This window comes from Ambystoma mexicanum, chromosome 3p (assembly GCF_040938575.1).
Source record: "Ambystoma mexicanum isolate Mex_15411 chromosome 3p, UKY_AmexF1_1, whole genome shotgun sequence".
NCBI lineage: Eukaryota > Metazoa > Chordata > Amphibia > Caudata > Ambystomatidae > Ambystoma > Ambystoma mexicanum.
Window position 1 is genome coordinate 521,420,201 of NC_090925.1, and position 20,148 is coordinate 521,440,348.

The 20,148-nt window shown below is 44.8% G+C and overlaps 1 long non-coding RNA gene across 1 annotated transcript in view; it reads right to left on the reverse strand.

The window, feature by feature from the left end:
- Nucleotides 1-11,529: 11,529 nt before the first annotated feature.
- The window catches only part of LOC138579561 (uncharacterized), a 32,318-nt gene continuing 23,699 nt past the window's right edge, over nucleotides 11,530-20,148 (reverse strand). Inside the window, exon 5 of the long non-coding RNA XR_011304073.1 lies at nucleotides 11,530-11,660. This is a non-coding gene — a long non-coding RNA (uncharacterized lncRNA). The remainder of the gene's footprint in view (nucleotides 11,661-20,148) is intronic.

A 20,148-nucleotide genomic window follows, 5' to 3' on the forward strand; every position in this document is an offset into this window, starting at 1 on the left:
ATATCCTCTCAGGCTCCACATATCGCCCAAGTACACGCACAGGGAATTTCCACTTCCCCCAACCCTCCGCGCCTTCTGCCCCTGTTCCCTCTATTAGTCCTGAGGTGCGTCAAGCCATTGACGATTTCAGAAGTTGTTCAGAATCACCACTGGCCTACGAAACTGGCAAAAGGCAACATGAGGTAACAATGGAGAAAATGGAGGCATTAGATCAGGCGATTTGCCGCTCCATCGGCACTTTGACTCCAATAGTCTTTAACTCAGTAAAAAGGCGCATGTCCTTTCATTCAAATCTACCAAACTGCACTAAAAATCTATTGGACATGAGTACTGAAATTGTGGATTATATAAATAAAGAACCATTGCCATCCCAACCAATTTTATCTCCTGAACCAGGGGTAAACCTAAATAAATCCTCCCACCTCCCTCCATCCCCAGGTGAGAGCTCAATCCAACATTCCCCAGGTTAATTTCCGGTTATCATACGGATCCTTGACCTCCTTGACAAGGGCCACGACTTGACTCATCTTGAATTAAATGAGATCAAATCAATGCTTCTACTCATGTCCTCTAAAATGGATCGCATTGAAGGATTTATCATGGCAGCTGAAACGATTAAAAATCTCAAATCAGACCCAACTCCCAATCATGTTAGCGTGTCCAATCCAGTAATGAAAAATAAACATACTCAATGATGCTCCGTACAAACACCTATACCCTCTCCACCTCTTCCCGAAGCTTTGTCAATTCATTCCACATGTACCTGTCAAAATGCTCCTTCTGAGCTAAAATCAGCAATAGAAAAAATGAATACTATCATAGCGCTATATACTTCAAATCCTACGCCACATCAAAACGGTCCAGGTAGCCCAACAGAATTGCTTGATGCACTTGAACAAATGCATCCAGACCCTCTGGAACAGCCATTAACCGAAGCACCTATCGGTTTTATGTCACGAAGAGCTACAAAACTTCACCAAAGGGCTGTTAAAAGGTATGCCAAAAGAAGAAAGGAGGCGCTGTTCAAAGGCTCTGCACTTCAAACTGATCCACTTGAACAAGCATCATGCATTGCAACTGATATAATCACAGATGATGACCATATTGACCTCCACCAACTTTCCGAAGAAAGCCAAGAAGCCCTGATATCACCCATAAAAGCTCATCTGAAAGTATGTAATAATGTAACTAATACCTCAAAAACTCCGTCCTTATTGGTAAACCCAAACTCTTTGAATGAAACTAATCTTATGATCTCTGTTAACAATGAACCATCAACACTTTCTAGTGATAGTATTGAAGTACCAACAGCATCCAAACGAAACAATAAAAAAGTCAAGATGACACCTAATCACCCACCAGCAGTTGTGGCACTATTAAATGAGCAAGTAACGGCACAATTGTCCGGTTCCAAATCGAACCTAGCTAACTATTTCCCAATATCTGGCAGAATTCGCACTACTCGCCATGATGATACTGGGCCATTAGGACTTTCTGCTACTACAATAACTAAAACTTACAGCGAAGCCTGCGCATATGTTTCCAATTCAATTTCAACCTTGTCGGGTATCACTGATCCCCAAATACGACCCGCCCAATACCTCCAATAAATGGATGTACAAATCTCGGCTCAATACCTGTATTATCAGTAGTACAGCAGCCATCTATACAGCGGAATAATGCTAATTCGACTACTTCTAATGTTTTACCACCTATTGTTCCTGACGGTCTAAATGCACCTGCTACTAACACTTCTAAAAAGACCAGCCCCTGCCAGCTCGACCAGAAATAATTGTCAATGGGCAGGACAAAGTTACATCTCTCATAATTTTATCCTCTACTAAATCACTGTCCTCGTCAACAATAAATCAGGACCACCAAAGTATACCATCCTCCATTGAGCGCAACTGCACAAAGATGCATGGTCCTCCTCAATATAGATCTGCCTTGGAAGTATCACCCTCCACTACTTTGATGCAATATGACATTTTAAATATTCTCAGGAAAGAACTTTATGATCGTTCTCTGGGATCTTCCTTGGATAATGAATCAACAAACCCAAATACGACCAGTCAGCATAAACTTTCCCCCCTTTCTAACAGCTCCCTGGACCATCCCGTTAAAACGTTAGAACTACCCACTGATAAGATCCAACAGACTATTGCGGAAAAGCACCATCTTGTGGGTTTTGAAGGAAAATGCGATCTACTTAGAACAAATCGCATCAATAGACCGTTTCTTCTAACCTTATTTAGCCGAATCCCTCAACTACAGATGTTTAAATCTGAAGACATTTTGAGAGTATCACTTTCTACTGAAAACAATTATCGGTCAGTGTGTTACTTGTCCTCTGAAGCAGTTCTAAAATATCTATGGTTTAATCAGGAAGGTATAAAAGAGGAAGGTCTTGCTTTAAGTTCAATGGAAAACGAACAAGAAGCAATGAAATTCATTCAGTACAAATGCCCTCAGGCTCCTACCTCTGATCTCCATGTTACTTAACTATCTAACACCAAAGAAGAAGGAAATGGAGCCATTAATGAATTGCTAAACAAAGTGTCCATTTCTCACGACTTGTCGTGGTTAGCCCCAATGCTTAACTCCATTCTTAAATCTAAAGAATCCTCTGCTCAATCGTAGCTTCCCTCTAAAAGTTGTTTAACCGTTCAATCGTGGAACTCTTGTGGCTATCATAATCTTATGCAATGGCACGCAACGATCGATGGCCACAATAGGCCTTCAATCGTTATGATCCAAGAAACGATGAAAAATGCTACCTTCTCGCTGCCCGACTATACAACTGATTGCATTCCAGCGATACAAGCTTCAGCTGGTCGTCCCTCCGGAGGCATCCTTATAGCAGTTGATAATGCACTGGGGTTCGGTTCCAATATTGTGTGGAAGGCTGCAAACTTATTAGCAGTACTGTTAAAGACAGATCTCCTCCAGTACCAGCATTTAATCGTCATTACAATATACTGGAACCCCGCACACACTCCAATTGATGAGATGTTTGATCTGGTGGAGTCTTGCCTTGAATTTATCATTCACGAATACAAGAACGTTGAAATCATACTAGGTGGCGATTTCAACTGTGATTGCAGGACCACCACTGAGCTTAGAGGCTAAAAAAAAAATAATATCCTATCTAAGCAGAGAGGTACTAAATGGCGCAACTTCTTAAAAGATTGGGGTTTAGACATCATTGTTCCTGATTCACAAACGATATGGACCACATGGTCTAGGGAAGCAAAATCCTCAACTATTGATTTTATTTTCGTTACTTACAATTTACTTACAATATCTACACCATTAAAAATCATCTCAACCTCTTATGGTGACCACGCTCAAATCTTTGGCACTTTAAAGATTAATTTCTCCATTCTTGCAGTTGATTCTTCTACAACGTTATGTGAAATTGATCGTCCCCACCTCTCTCTTAGATGGAGCCTAGCAATTTATTCAATACGTAACGTTGGCTATTTCCAATCGTCATATCTCTGGCAATTTCTCTATTAATACCACAGAGATAAATTATCCAGAAATCATTCAGGCTGCCATATCTCATTTCAGCAAATATAGAAAAACTGTTACTACCCATCGTCATTCATTTGATTCCCTCTGTAAAATGCAGAAGCGTGAAAAAAACAAAGCACTCCGAGCCCTGGAAAAAAATAAGACTATTTCTTATAATACATATCAAATACAGCGCAACCGTATCATAGCATCTTACAAACAAAAACTCAAACATTTAAGAATTCTAAGACACAATGAAATCAATTGCAATCTTATTAGAGCAATTATAGCTCATGATACGCGCACCATATGGCAAACCATCAAAAATAATCAGACTCAAGTTCCGTTATTATCATTACACGCCATTTCTGAAGCAACTTGGCGCACCTATATCACGCAAAAATTTCAGATGCCCGATCAATTCCAGAACACCATCATCAGTTAAGATATCAAGACCTTCCGCGCTTAAGTTGGTCTACTGCTGATACTACATGGGCTATTTCTAAATTGAACCACTCCAAATCTGCTGGTCCTGATGGTTTTCCCTATATAAAGCAGAACCAGATTTATGGACCCACATTTTAAAAAGTAAATTTGAGACCATTCAAAAATCAGGAATTGTCCCTATCTCCTGGCTATCGGCTAATATCATACCGATATTTAAAAAAGGAGATCCCTCTTTAGCTTAAAATTATCGGCCCATTGCTTTAATAGATACAGAGGCTAAACTGTTCGCAATCTTACTTCTTTACGATCTAGAAAAATACATCTAAACTCATCAGTCATATTCCAAATATCAAACTGGATTCAGGAAGGGGATGAGCACCTCGCTCAACGCTTTGATAATGGCATTTACCATCGCCGGAGCGAAGCCAAAATCTGCTAACCCTGTTTATATTGCACTGATTGATATGACTTCATCCTTTGACACGGTCATTCGGAACGTACTATGGTCCAAACTAATAAAAATGGGAGTACCCTTAGTGCTAATATACTGGTTCATTGCTCTTCATACTACCACTTCTTATAGAATCAAACTTACCACAGAGGGCCGCATAACTAAACCAATCAATGCTGAAATAGGCCTAAAACAGGGCTGCAACTTAGCCGCAACCTTTTTCAATTTATACTTAGCAGACCTTGACAAAGGCTGGGATGAGCAAAATCTATTCTCTGTGAAAATTGGGCTCATTCACCTGAAATGGCTCGCTTTCGCAGATGACATCATCCTTTTCGATCCAACTCCTGGTGGCCTTCAAACCAAAATACGATTATTTGAACAATATGCCATAACTCATAACTTAGCTCCTAACCCAGCAAAAACAGCAGTGATGAAATTCGGTGTCCAGAAGAGAACTGGAAAAACTCAATGGCATATTATGCATACTATCATCCCTTTAAATATTGATACCATCTACCTAGGTTACTATTTAGCTGAGAAAAACTCCATCAAAATATGGACCGATCTATTGAACACCAAGATCTGACCACTGACATCACAGCTAAAAATAATACATGCAAAGTATTGCAAGTTCTCATTAATGCCTCTCATCGAATTTTTCACACTGAAAATTGAAAGTGCCATTCTCTATTCATTAGATATCTGTCTGAGTGAAATGGGTGTGATTTTAGATCAATTGCAAGGGACATCTTTGAAGCGAGCGATGTCTCTTCCAATGTCACTGCCCAATGCAGTCCTAAGACACGAACTAGGCCTCATAGCGCTATCCACACGCTGGAAATGACGACTTCTCACCAATTTTGCAAAAATAACATATTCTAAACCAAACTCCCTATACATAGACATGAAGGAATCAATTAACTCAAGACCAACGATTTCCATGGTCCAATATTTGACAAGAATTAATGCCATTCTGAAGGAAGTTAATGTCACAGTGGAGGATGTTTACTACAGACCTGCGTATGCCAAAAAAAAGCTATTTGAGTTCGATTGGTGCAAAACTATTGACCAGATAGGTTCATACAAACTTTATAATGAATACTATCTTTTTACCAAAAAGCGGACACCAAGATACGATCATATTACTCTATTTCCCTGCAATCATACCCGCAATACTTTCTTACGATTTAAATTTAATCTGTTGTATATCAAAGAAAGAACTGCAAACTGGATTGGTAGTAGGACGAATAGCGAAAATAAGCAGTGTAGATTTCCGATGTGCACTGAAACCATAGAATCATTAAAATATCTGATTTTATATTGTCCTCATTTTAAATATGCAAGAACTGTCTTATTTATGGATTTCGTAAACATTAATTATATTGATTGTTTACCATTTTTATGGGCCCGTATGATGCAAGGCAATCACAAACCTCTTATTTTTGCCCTTGCGAGATTTTGTAAAGTGATAGAGAGAGAGCTAGATAAACATGCGGACATGAATGCTTGAAAACCATATATGTAAATCTTGGTATTCTAAAGATCGACCTATACGAATGATGTCGAATTTTCTTCATCTTCGTTATACCTAAGAATGTTTGTATTTGCACTCTCTCAAATTCAAATTCAAATTCAATAACTGCCTTGCTCTTTGCACATGTGCTATGTCCTTTTATGAATTTATATGGAATGGTGTTTTTACATGTTTTATGAATTATACTGTAACAATTATTGTGTTTTAAATTTTGTAAAGGTTCTGTCATTTTTTGATAGAACCACATGCAATTAAAAATTAAAAAAACTTCTGAACTTGCTGAGTCGTCGTAGGTTGAGAATGGGCCTCTAGCCCCCAGTCTTCTTTCTTATGAGAAAGTATCTTGAGTAAACTCTGGAGCCCCGGAGTCGCCGTGGGACTAGCTCTGTCGTCTCTTTGTTTAACATGGCCTGGACCTCAAGCAGCAGCTGAGGGATGTGTTGTTCCTGCCGGGCTACCGGTGGTATTCGAGGACACTTTTGTTTCAATTCTAAGGTGTGTCCGTGGGCAAGAGCGTCCAGCACCCAGCGATCGGTGGCGACGGTCTCCCACACGCTGACGAAGTTTGCCAGCCGGCCTCCTACCTTGGTGCACGGGTGGGGCCCGATTTACTGGCTGGTTCAATCTTGCTTGGAAGTCGACGGGTCGCCTTGCGGTCCTTGATGATGACGGCGGCAACCTCCGAAGGCCTTGGAGCGACCCCTGTTGGCTCCCTGGATCGAGGAGCGGGAGGGTTGGTGGTAAGAGGATGAGCCCCCGCCTAAACCCTTCGAATACCTGCTAGACTTCCCTCCTGAGGAATTAAAGGATGGTCGTCGTTGCTGCAGAGTGCCTAGGGCACGTGCCGTCTCCATGTCCGTCTTGATGGCCTGGAGGGATTGAATGACATCCTTCCCGAACAGGTTGTCTCCATTGAACGGCATGTCCAGGACCCTCATCTGCACCTCTTGTCTAAAGTTGGTGGCCTTGAGCCAGCTACGACGGCGAAGGCAAACACTGTTTCCCATATGGCAGAAACCCATGTCTGCAATGTCTAGGGCCACTGTGATGGCGTGGTCTGACGCCACCTTGCCTTCCTGGAAGATCTCCAAAGCCTCGACCCGCTTGTCATCGGGGAGGAAGTCCAGGAGCGGAGCCATCTTGTACCAAAGCTCCCGGTCGTATCTGGCCACGATCGCTAAGGCGTTGGCAGCTTTGACCATCGTGGCTGCTGAGTAGATGACCTTTCTACCCATGGAATACATTTTCTTCCCCTCATTGTCTGGGGGTGCCGATGAAGAAGACGCCTGACTGTAGGCGATTTCTTCCTGCTGGCTGCTGAGACCACCGAGTCCGGCGACGGTTGAGATCGAAGACACTTGGGTGCAGAGTCTGGCACCCTGTTTTTTTTCCCAAGTCGGTCTCTCTTCGCCAGGGGCGAGGCAGGGTTCCTCGGCAGTGCCAGCCCCTCATCCCAAACATCGTCCAGGAGGGCAACCGAAAGGATGGTCTTCCTCTTCGCCTCCCGGCAGTGATACAAGAAGCTCAGATGCACGGGTGATCAATGAAAGGAAAGATCCCACCTCGTCCGGTGGAGAAGCTCTCGGCTGTGGTGATGGAGGGGTCTCCAAACCCGCCGTCGTCATCTGTGCCAGTCGTTGCCATGTTCGTCTCCATCCCCCTATGGGGGGAAGGCAGCGATGGCTGGAATGAAGGTGTAGGATGTCTTCTCCTCTTCTTTGCTGGAGGTTCCCCCGGTGTCAACGGGGTCACCGACAGTGGCGCCGCCGGAGGAACCGCTAGTGGCGCCGTCGCCTTCCTCCTCTGAATTTCTGACACCAGAGTGTGGAGGGTCGAGAGGATTCCCTGCAAAAGGTCTCTAGCAGGCACCTGGGGAGAGGGGTCGCTGGGCCCAGCACCCAGGTTGTGATCCCCGTGGACGGTATCACCATCATTGTCGCCTCTGGCGGGCGTCGCCCCACTGCTTTCCTCGTCATCGTCCTCACCCTGAATGGTGTCGGGTGAAGAAATGTCCGTTCCCTGGAGTTCTTCTCTGCCCCCCCCCCCCACTTTCTCCGGGTCCTGAGGGGTCGGTCTCAGGCTGAGGTCCAGCATCCTCTTTTCCGGAGTCTTCTCAACCGGCTTGGCCAAAGCCTCCCTCCTGGGAGGAAGAGCCACTCTGGGTGTCGTCGGGGTACCCTGGCCTGGGTCAGCTCCTATTACCTTTGAGAGGGATGCCACCACCAAATCGATGGAGGAGGATGACTTGGCCTGATGCACCTGGGCCTTCATGGGCAGGCCGGATCCCTTGTACTGCTTGGTCTTCTCCTTCAAGGACGGGTCGGACACCTTGTCCTGCTTGGCCTTCTCCTTCACGGCCGGGTCGGACCCCTTGTCCTGCTTAGCCTTCTCCTTCACGGGTAGCTCGTACGCCTTGTCCTGCTTGGCCTTCTCTTGCTTGGCCTTCTCCGGCGTCTCCCTCAGCTTCACCGGGGTAGCTGACTTCCTCTTGGATGAAGAGCTGGAGCGGTGGCTGGAGATTGATGACGAAGGAGATGACTGTCGCAGGACCCGCAGCAGCGGCAACCCCGACGGACGCGGACTGGCAGTGCTTGACCTTGTGTTGGGCCCCCACGGATGAAGCACCCTCAAAGGACTTAGATGCCTGCTCAGGTTGGCTGGATCCGGAAGAGGCATGCCCCAGTGAACCACCCGGGGAAGAGGCCCTGGCCTTGAGCCACGTCGCCAACCGGACGTGTCGATCCTTCATCGTGCGCTTGGTGAAGCTCACAATCTTCTTCTTTATGCATCGGGTGTAGGCAGTACAGACACTGGGAATGTTTATCGTCCATGAACACATTCCACAAATCGCAGTCAGAGCACAGCTTGAAGAGGGAAGCAATGTCCTTCTCATCTGACATGATATACGCAGTGTAGGCCTGAAGAACTTTTGGAAGCTTCCAAGAAGAACCCTTGTCGAATTCTGCCTTTCAGGGTGAGAAAGATGCCGAAAAAATGGGTCCCTGTTAATGGGAAGGATAATCTATGGAGCACACAGGCTCGATTGACTGAAAAAAAGAGTGTTCCGATCAAGAAAGTGAAAAACGGCAGAAAAGCTTGCAGAGCGAAACACAAGGACTCCCAACACTTGAACGTGCAGTAAAAATCTGGAGATGGCTGCCTGGGGAGGGGCTTAGTTAGAGGCAGTCATTGGCTGGGGGTAGTATGACCCAGAGCTCAGTGATGTTTTTGTTCATGTTTTTGTTTATTTATTTATATTGCACCGGGGCCCACAGGTATCAGGGCGCAAACACAAAAACAATAAAATAACAATACAAGAAAATTATGGACTAGACAAATAGTAGTGTTTTAAGACTTTTCCTAAAAAACGGAAATAACTTCCCGACGCATCTCCAGTGGGAGTTTATTCCAAATCACTGCAGCCTGTGAGGCAAAAGAACGTCCATTACCTCTTTAGCATCTTGGCAGGGTCAGGCGCATAGAGTTCTTTGACCAAGTAACTTTATTAATGTGTTCCACAACCAATCGTTCCTGTAAGTATTGCAGTGGTTTTCCATACATGCACTTATGGACAGTGGTGTTTAGTTTGAAGCATATTCTGGCATCCATTGGCATCCAGTGAAACTCTCTTCTGTGTATGGTTGCTGGTGAACGGTTTACAGGGAAAGACAGTTCAGAAACGAAATTGAAACTGTTTTTTCTTTTACCAAGGATTCCCAGCCTGACAACGGGGAATATTCATGAGCATGTGAATCCATGCCAGATCCATGCTGGAAAACCATGGTCACTGTATTTGGTGACAGTGAGAAGATGATGCACTGTCCCAGTCTTTCTTACTAGCCTGTCTTTCATGATCTTCAGGGAACCACCAGACAGTACGAATGTTACAGCCAACATGAGGTGAGATAGTTGGCTAGCAGGTAATCCTGCAACAGTGTCAGCTGTGCCAAACTGGGGACTTATTCTCTGGAGCGTCATTGAGGAACTCATGGGGGGGGGCTTTCTCCAGTAAAGCACACATCATTTAATAGAGACCTGGAGAAAGCAGGCTTCAGAGGGTGCCTCTTAAATAATGGGCTGCAGGTTGAAAGCAGAGGAACCCTTGCCCAGAGCAACTGAGCTCTTGCCCCCGCTCCAGCACAAGGCCGCATCTGGTCAAAGTTAGGTGAATTTCTGAGGTCTTCTTGAAGACTACCCTAGCACAGAAAGGGTTTTGGCACAAACCGCTTTCTGTATAGGCTTTCCTGCACGTGGGTGTGTCTTTGTATTCAAATACTCTTGGAAGGTGAGCGAAGAGGTTTTGCTAGGGCTGAACAGGCTTAGTCAAGTGTTTGGAATACCTATCATGTAGGGTTATGTACAGCATTTAACACTGACTTTAGTCCCTTTAAAACGCTATAGAGGAGGAAAAGATGGGAAAGGTCTGCTGCGTTGAAGACATATTCACTTTGCCCCACATGGGAGAGCCTGGGAAGAAGTTAATGGCATGGTTACACTAGATAATGCCACTGTCCAACTCCTGAGAGGAGGATTAACTATTCTCCTTTTTAGGGTTTCAAAGAGACCAAGATACAAAAACTAGGGGGCAAAGAGGCCACTGACCAGGCATCACATTGCTATGTGCACCAGTGGAGCATGTACACTCTCACTGGGAAGTCACTGTAGCTGCAAGTGCATGCATCTTGAGTTGATCTCATGCTGAAATCAAGCACATCATGTATGATGGCTGCAGGAAGATGGGGATCTGGCTATACTTTACAGGTGGAAAAGGGGGAAATACCTTACTTTACTCTATATGCCTGTACTCTTCAGAGCAGACAGAATTATTTTGAGAGGATCCAGACATCCCATAAATATATGCAACATGTCCAACATCCAGCTCTACCAGTGGCCCCACTTTTGTGCATTCAGATTTGTTCCATGCTACCAATACTTAGTAGCCTGGAACAATGGACCCTCCAATAGGATACACTAGCCCAAACCCACTCTTAAACACAAAAACCCACACTTCAGTGGACATTGCTATAGTGGAACAATACAAAAAATTGAAAGTTACTTGGCAGCAGGCAAGGCTCTACAGCTAGTTCCTGGCTGCAGTAATTCCTGATGTGACCGCCACAAATCTGGCTCTTTGTACTCCCTGTAGGATCCGGGGTTAGTGACATGCACCCACATGCACACACGGAGCTAGGTACCAGGTTGCGAGCAGCAGAAATAGAGTGGAAGATAGCACACCAGCTCCATCCATGCAAGTTTCAACTTTTGTACGAACGGCATCACTGGCTGTGATGTTGTAGCGGGCAGCACTGCATGTGCAGTAACCCCTCCAGGTGCAAATTGCACCACATTCTTATTGTACTGAACAAAGCTGAACAAAGTGGCTCGTGATTTACATGTAAATGGTTGGCTACATGTCAGCAATTGCACATGCCTTGACTGCGCTGCGGTGGTGCTTCACTTCTGTCTGTTGACTAGCAATGCTCTGCAGTGTGTGCACATGCCAATGTTTACATAACCTAAAAGGAGCAGAACCAGCCATGCAGTGCTCCTAGCCATGCCCAAGTCAACTCACATTTACTGGTGTTGCAATTTGCAGTGCTCCGAACCATGCACGCACCGACAGACAGACACCCCTGAAGTCTGGCAGGAGCAACCTTCTGAGCTCAGCACCAAAGGAGTCATTGAGGTCCTGAAGGAAAGTTGCACAACCTGCGAAGAAGAGTTTGAGTAAAGATGTGAGAATGAAAGGAACACAGCATGGATACAGTGGTGGTGCACCCTACACCTTTTCTGTCAAAAATCCAACAGCAGAAACTGTCAATAATGGACAGATGCAGCAGCATTGGTGGAATTAAGGCAATTGAGCCACAAGATACGGTATATGTGTGGCAACATGACATGCGTGCATTACGGCATGTCAACTCGGGAGCACTGTGACCACTTTGTGTTAAGGTGTTTTTAAATTTTATAATTACCCTCCTGGAGAAAGAAGTGAAAGTCTTCACTACTGATGACATAGGCAAGAAGACTGCAGGTAGAACATCATGGGAAAACACAACAGAAGAAGGCAGTATTGTGTATCCTGTACACATCATACTTCATGCACCTTTTTAAGGGCCAAATGTAGAGTGTGAAGTGCATTTTTCATCATACCAGTTTCAAACACCCCAAAAAGCAACATTGAACACAATGTCCCCATCGGGTGGCAGCCAGAGGGGTGCCCCCAGGGAGAATTAAGACATGGCACAGCCTCAAATTTAAGCCTTTGAGGAAACTTACAAGCAAACCTGCCTAATAAGAAACCCAATTTAGCATTATTGGGTGCACTACAGGGACACTAAGGGTCATGAAGGTGCAGGTAAATATGGATTGTCTCTCTGCCGAAGTGAGCAAAGTGGCACGTAGGAGTGTCGAAACAGACAGTGTGGTCCAAGGCTTGCATGCAAGACACGACTGCATATCTACCACTGCAAACAATGTTCTACTGCAGCACAGGCAATAACATGGGGCAATAATGACTGCTCCTGCAATATAAGTAATCTTGTTGACCGTGTCAGAGTGGTGTGTGATTTGGAAAGTTTTGGCAGTGCACATGTCTGTAATGAGGTGAAGATTTCACTGACCACTTGGGAAAGGCGTGAGATAGTTTCCTCAAATGAGATTAAAAATACTTCTGGCTGTAAGATTGTATATTCACACTGACAGTGGTCGAAGTGTACGAAAAGAAGTAGTGGAACTATGTTCCCTGCTGGCCTGCCCCCGCTCCCCAAAAACCCCATTGCCACCCCCCCTCCGACACACAACCCAAACCCGCAAACAAACACACCTGCTGTTTATGGGAATGTTCCGTGCACTGCACTGAAGTGCAAGCTTAAACTTCTTCCTACACTTATATTTTAAAACTAAACCATTTCAGAACGGTTTCTTTTTAAAATAAAAGTTTAGGAACAGTAAAACTTAAAAATAAAAAGTATAGGAGAACCGCTCCCGCCCACTTCGACCTCTGATACTCACCAGAGGTGTGGTATAGATGCAGCATCCTTTTCACAGAGTGGGTGTTGTACAGGAGGGCGGAGCGACCTCTGACAGGCCCATGGAATCAGAGCTCACCCTCGAGTACCTTGAGACGAGATAGCTACACCTTGAGGTGGATGGGGTGTGGGATTCTCTTACTCCAACACCAATCAATAAGGACTACTCAATGGTTTGGCAAAGGGGAGTCCATTTAATGACGAGTACAAAAAACAGAGAAACAATAGGAAATCATCATTGGTGCGATCGCCCGTCTCGCTTCAACTTCCACATGCTTCATGCAAACAGCAACTTTTATAGCAAATTCTCGTCATCATTCACATGTAAAACTCAAAAGTTTGTCATGCAATTCTATTGGTTGGAAAAGGTAACTTAAGTATAGGTACTATATCTGTATATGGCAACAGAGTAAGAGGATTGGATAAACACATCGGGTGGGCGTCTAAGCCCATCCCTCTCCATCACTCGTGTTAGACGTCACTAAGAGTACGACGTCTCATTGGTTCTACTAGCTACAGGACCCTTGATTATTTGGTCCATTATGATTGGGTTGGTTACACCCCTAGACATAAATCTCACTTTAATTAGCAGCATGCAGAATGATCACCCAGATGCGGTATGCCCCAAGATTCACCCTGCCTCCCTTCCATCAATCAGTACTTTAGGGCTATGTGTCAATTAGGTGGCTGAAGTTGGCCTCGAAACTGTAGCTTCTTATCAGGAACATTTATGGCATCCTCTGGTTTTGGATGACATCAGAAGTGGGTACCTCTCTGCGCCTGGCTGGTCACGTGTTAGTTCACTGTGAATCTGCTTAATTTTCCTTCTTTTTGCACATTTGATTCTTTGTTTGGCCTCGCCACCTGCTTGGGCCTCCTTATCTCGACCTTCACTGGCAGGCTGCTATGCTCTTAAGTTTCGATTCTTCGAAGTTGCCGATCTCCTCTCTTCCTTAGGGTGACCTCGAATTCCCAAGCATGAGCTGCTTCTTGCTAAGTTTCGATTCCGCTCTTTCGTCTGGCTTGTGCTTGTATATGAATCCTGGCCTGTTTGATCCTACCATCTGGGCTTAATTCTGCTTTTGTAAAATGGATTCACACTTGTATAATGTGCTTCTTTGAGGTACAGATATAGTTGGCGCTTGACGCTCTATTCTTCTACTAAGCATACCAAGCAGAACCAGTTTCTTATCTTCTTGCGTTTCAAGCCTATTTACAGGCGTTTAGCTAAATTGCATATTTTCGTCATGGTTTATGGGAATGTCTCTTTATATTTCAACTTCGCCTCTTCTTCTTTGTTCATTTTGTCTTTATTCACACATTTCGTCTTTGCGTGTCATCTTTTGATTGTCGTTTCGTTCATCTGTAAGTCTGTCCGGGCCTTTGTGTCATCACCATTCACCTTTGGTTAAGGCCCTTTGAGTCTCTTCTGGGACCGTTTGTAAGTGGTCATCATTTCGTGTCAGATGCTGGTATGGCTGTCTCAATGGGTACTGTACTGCCCAGGTTGTCTGGTTATTGGCACTTCAACAGGTATTGCTCTTCTGATGGGCACTGGGCAAAGCCCTAGTGCTGCTCTCTGTTGGTTTATTTGCTCCTTATACGTCACATATCTCGGTGTGACTGTTCCTGATATTTCTAAATGGGCGACTGGAGTGCAGGCCACATCTGGGACCTCCTCTACACTGTGATTATGGAATTCTTGGTCATCCCGGTTAGCTGCTTGCTTTGCTCACCCCAAGAAACATCCCTGCACTAGCATACACATGCCCAGCTTTTCTCCTGAACAGTGGCAATGGTTGAGAGGTATGGGAAGGGAGAGTGGGATACAAACAAAAATTAAGAGAGAAAGAAGGGGACAGACTGGCAGATTGTAAGAAAGTGCAGTAGAAGGGGACAAGGAAAGAGTGGTAAATAGGCAGAGAAAGAAAGGGAGATGAAGCAAAGGAAATATGTACAGCACAGAAAAAAGGGTGGTCTTAAAGAAAATACGAGGAAATAAGGAATGAGGAGCAAATACTGAAAGAAAAGTCAAGGGAGAGAAGGGGTGAGTGGAAAAGATGGTCTCATGTGGATGAAGAATCAGTAACATGATGTGGCTGAGGAGAACATGGACGGAAAGAGATTAAAGAAAAACAGAGAACAGGGTAAGAGAACATTGCAAGGAAGCGAGCAACAAATAAGGAGAGTTGAAGGTGTGATGAAGAACAGAGTATTACAATGACTGAGAAGGGGTCAGAGGTGAAACTGGGAGAGATCAAGGTGATAGAAGATTGCGGTGGAATTAAAAGGCAGATGTGAGGATGGGAAGCAAGGGGGACTGTAGGAGTGACAGTGAGTGGACGAGAGAATGACCAAGGTGAATGAGAGAACGAATGGGCAGATCAAACAACAAGGTGCATAGGTGCGGGGAGGGCCTGAAGGCAGGCTTAGCGAGAGAGAGAGCGAGAGAACAAGGAAAGAGGTGGCATTGGCGTAAGGGAGAATCAGCATTAAAGAGGCATACATACAAGTGAGAAAAATGTTTTTTTTTACGTAACTTTTTATTGTTTTAAAATAAGAACATAAATAAACAAATGCCACGGATTGGTTGAACATCATCAGAAGTATATCATCGAAATCAAAATCACAGCGGTGGAGAGAAGACCCCATAAGTAACAAATCAACATTATACCGGCTACAGGGTAAGGACAAATTATAGTAATAACAATAACATACCTCAACCCTCCCCCACCAACAAGGCCCACATCTTCTGAAGTTTTTGGGGGCAGTCCCTAGCAGTATACATATGCCTCTCGAGGGACACACACCTGTGTACCTCAGCGGTCAAGTGACTGAGCCATGGGCGATCCGCTGAGCCCCACGTTGCAGCGATAATCCTCTTACTCAACCCTAGTGTTACAGACAGAAACACCTTTTCATACATGGTGAACCCCCCGCCCCCCAAATTCCAAGCAGTGCCAGTTTCGGATCACAGGGGACCTGAGACCTCAATAGTGAGGTTAACCTTTGGATCCACTCCACCCAGAAAACTTGGATTTGTGCACATTCTCACAATTCATGGAAGAAAGTAGCCCCCGATCTCCCACATCCTAGGCAGGTGTCCCTATCTGCTGTACCCCAGTCAGCCAGTGCTGTCCGCAAATAATATACACAATGCAATATTTTGCATTGTATTAGGTGGAGTGTGGCAGCAATTCCAGATGGCCGCCAGGTGTATGGCCCTGGCCCTATTTGCCTAACCAGGCCCAGTCTGCATATCTGGGCACCGATTGGCCTTCAGGCTATTCTTATCACCCTATCCCATGAGCCGGCAGGCGGAAGCTGGCCCACGTCAGCAAGGCCCTGGGAAACAAGGCTGATACCTGTCCCGAGCCTGTCTCCAGTCGTGCACGCCAACAGCCAGACCCCCTGCCCAGGTTGGCTGGCTGTCTCGTCTCCCGTAACTAAGGTAACTCTTATACCCCAGTACTATTTTCCTACCCTTTGCCATGAAAGCCGATACGTGCTAACCCACATGCCATACTACCAATGGCTCACTGAAGCCCACGCCTATCTATTCTGCGTCTAACAATAAGCTCAAGTCTCTAACAACCTGTACGGCAACCAATGTCCGCTGCTACGTCTCCTATTGACTCATGAACACTACGACACACTGTCACGTCACACTGTAATGAATGCTATTTGTCGCTTTTCCATTACAAGCTAAACGTGTACCTTACATGTCCGAATGTGCTAGTCTGCAAACGTATCCTGTGTACCTCTTCTTACTTTGATGATAGCGTAGCATTAAGCCATTTGTCCCTTTTTCAATGTTTCTCACATAACCTCTCCACGCTACTACAAATGCCGCCTCATCCGTCTGATCACAGCCAGTGTATCTCACGTCAGGCAGCAGAATATTTAACATCCCCCGAGCCTCATGACTTGCTTACAGTGCTTCATGCAAATTTATCCTGCACTCTGTGTCTGTGCCCACTCGCTTCTCGTTTCTGTTCACTGTTCTTATTTGCCATCTGAACTGGCTCATTGTTCTTACCTGCCTCCTGATTGTGCTCATATTGCCCGTGTGAATCTGTTCTCTGTTTACTGTTCTTATTTGCCACTTGATTGATTGTGCTCATACTGCCTGCTCGTGCCATCTGAATAGGCTCATTGCTCTTATTTGATATCTGTTTGTGTTCATATTGCCCGTGCCATTTGATTTGGTTCACTGTTCTAATTTGACATTTGACTGTGTGCATATTGCCCCGTGACATTCAAATGTGCTCACTGTGTTCGTTTGCCATTTTAGATTCTGCTTAGTGCCCGCATTTGCCACATAGGCTCACCAAATCCCAGCCTACTACTTGCTTAACATGTTAAACCAACTCAGTATTTACAGTGTAGCTGTTGCCCCTATACACCTCTCAACTAGCCTCTCAGAATACTGCAACTGGCTGCTCCTACCATTTGAGGCTGCACAAGTCTCACCTATCCTGACTAAAATGGCAGTTAATATCCCTAGTACCTTCCAACTTAATTACCTTTTTGCTACAGGTTCAGGATCCTATGCAACTTACCCGTGCACAACAAATGATAGAAACCTCAAACTCTGTGCCAGACTTACCAAACTGCACAAACCGCTTACGAGATCACTAACCTCGATAAATACAAAAAAAGAACTGCCCCACTGGAGAGAAGCTTAATAACTCTAACCGGCCCACTTCCTCGTCTCCTCGTCGTGCCACTGCCATTCAGCATAAGGCACACAAACTGAAGCTAGCGGACCCCAACTCACTCACCCCATCCACGTCATAGCTAAAACAGAGGCACACATCCTTAAAGGATTACTTTTAAACGCGAGATCTCTCGTCGCCCATGCTACAGATTTCTCTGACCTAATATTGGAAGGTAACTTGGACTTCCTTGCCATAACGGAGTCCTGGCTACACAATGCTGCAGGACCTTCGCTTATGCTAGCTGTCCCAGATGGCAAAATGATATATCGATAAGACAGAAATGGAACCAGAGGTGGAGGTATCGCCATCATATCTAGAGCGAGCCTCTCACTGCGACTAGCTCCTCCACAAATCATGCAATCATGTGAAGTCCTCGCTGCTAAACTCCCTCTAACTAATTCCCAGTCACTTACTTTCCACTTAATCTATAGACCTCCTGGTCCACTTGGGACATTTGAGGAGGATATCCACAGCCTACTATCTAACAACCTTAAAACGACCACCCAATTACTACTACTAGGTGTCTTCAATCTAGGATTCAACGATCTAGCGGATAAGCATGCCCTTAAAATAGCCAACATCCTTACAGAACTAGGCCTGTCACAAAAAATTAACAAACCTATCCACAATAAAGGGAGAACCCTAAACTGGGTAGCTGTTTATAATTGTACTGCCACCATCACTTCCATCGCGCCGCAACAGTGGACAGACCATTCCCTTGGGTCTCTCACATTATTAACCACCAGACCACCCCCGATGGCCCCCCAAATGGCCCCACCTTGCCTACCAAGAAACAAAAACAATCTGGTAGTGGACAAAGTGATCCCAGCCAATCTCCCCACCTTAAATTTACTGCCTGATAATTTAGACCCTGGTACATTGGTCCACGAATATAACAAAATTATGCTTACCACACTGGACAACATTGCTCCACTGAAACGTAGACTGAGTAAACCTGAAGCCCATCTAAACGAATGGTTGACTCCCCAGTTAAAGGACCTACGCCCCCTAAAAAGGAAATGTGAAATGTCCTGGAGATCATGCCCCTCTAATGATAATAAATCTAAGCTAATTACAAATTCCACACAATAATAAAAGGAAATTTGCCTAGCAAAACGAAATTCCTATGACGAACGTATTGCCAAAGCCAATTCTAGTATGAAGGAATTATTCACCATACTAAAAGAACTAGAGTCCCCGATTCCTACACCCGCAGCTGCATCAAAAGTAAGCCATGGTGCTCAGATATTCATCATGCACTATCCAATAAAATAACTACTTTCCAAAATAAAACGAACCAAAAAAAGATACCTTGAATTTACCACCTCAATCAAATAACCTCCCTCCGTCTAGTGAAACACCCACTGATCAAACTGCTAGAGTCCACTTCACCAAAACCTCCATACTAGAGGTAGAGAAAGTCATCTTATCTCTCAAGCCTTCCAATTGTAAATGCGACCTTTGCCAAGCTCAGATTATAAAAGATGCTGCTAGAGATCTTGCACCTTTCATATCTAAACTGATCAATGCCTCTTTCTCCTCTGGTACTATTCCCTCTAACCTAAAACAATCATGGGTACTCCCACTCCTAAAGAAGCAAACCTTAGACTTGCTTATTCCTACTAACTACCGCCCCATCACGACGGTACCATTCTTACTCAAAATACTTGACAAGGTTGCATATACGCAGATTAAAGCATATTTTGAATTGCATAAGCTCCTTTTGCCCATTACATGGGACAGAAGCTGCCCTTATCGACCTAAAAATACAAGTTTATGAGCTGAGAGATAAAGGCAAAACGGCCCTCCTCCTACTGCTAGATCTCTCAGCTGCATTTGACTTAGTGGATCATAAGGTCCTATGTAGTCACTTGGAGACAGCAGCTCACTTTTCCACAGAGGCCATCAGATGAATAGAATAATTCCTGAGTGATAGAACTATCAGGGTCTTCTCCTCATCGGCAGTGGCGGACCCTGTCCCTATCACGTGCGGTGTACCCCAGGGCTCCTGTGTCCCCCCACTTTATACAATATATTCACCAAACCCTTGTTCGATGATTTGGACCCTCTGGGTATCACCTACACTAACTATGCAGATGATACTCAGATTCTCCTCCCACTTTCTGGGGATTATGGTAAGGACTTGGTGTTGGTGAATAGAGTGTATCTCATCATCCAGGCATGGATGGCCACTCACGGTTTATGCCTGAATGATGATAAGACAGATTTGATATTCCGGGGACCCACCCTAACCTTAATAAACTAGGCCATGAATATTCTTCATTCACTATCGATGGTAACATCATTAGGGTATCCAAGGAGGTAAAAACCCTTGGCTTTTACCTTGATTCGACCATGTCCCTTGACAAACAAGTGAAATCTCTGGCCTCCACCACCGCTTACACTTGTAAGCTTATTAGGGCAGGCAAGCCATTACTCTCTAAT